Source organism: Nanorana parkeri, unplaced genomic scaffold (genome assembly GCF_000935625.1).
Source record: "Nanorana parkeri isolate BGI_ZX_2015 unplaced genomic scaffold, ASM93562v1 scaffold1212, whole genome shotgun sequence".
In the NCBI taxonomy this organism is placed as follows: Eukaryota; Metazoa; Chordata; class Amphibia; order Anura; family Dicroglossidae; genus Nanorana; species Nanorana parkeri.
Genome location: NW_017307480.1, coordinates 8,011 through 8,546, shown reverse-complemented (window position 1 = coordinate 8,546; position 536 = coordinate 8,011).

The following is a 536-nucleotide window of genomic DNA, read 5'->3' as shown; positions in this document are numbered from 1 at the left end:
AGCTAGTGTATATGAGCTTCACACACAAGAAGCAAGCATTCGGGTACAATGCAAAACGTGTGCATGGTTGTGTCTTGGGGGCTCAGAGGGCTGCAGAACATTGCTTCATTGTGTGCGCGCGCGTGCGCAATCCACTTCCTTCAGAACCGCCGCGTAATAACCCCGTTGCAGCTTTACATTAGAAATCACTGCGATGCCTGCGAGTTTAGTTCCGGTCACCTGATAGCATGCGTGTGTCATACAATATGGAATGTATATATAAGTGCAGAGCACTTTGTAAGAAGCAGAGGATGTCTACTGAAGTCTGGCTGCAGAAAAGTCAACTTTTTAGGCCTTAAAGGGGGGGAACCCTGCCGCTAATTTTCCCCGTCGGCTTTTACACAGTTTTGTATCCAGTGTTTTGTTCTGAGCTCATGGAGGTGGACGGGTGACAACGCTCTGCAGTTATCTATGCATTTTATATGTGTGTTCCGTGTCTGATCATCGTCTACACAGCAGTCTGCTCTTCTACCCCCCCTCCCCCCTCCCCCTCGGCC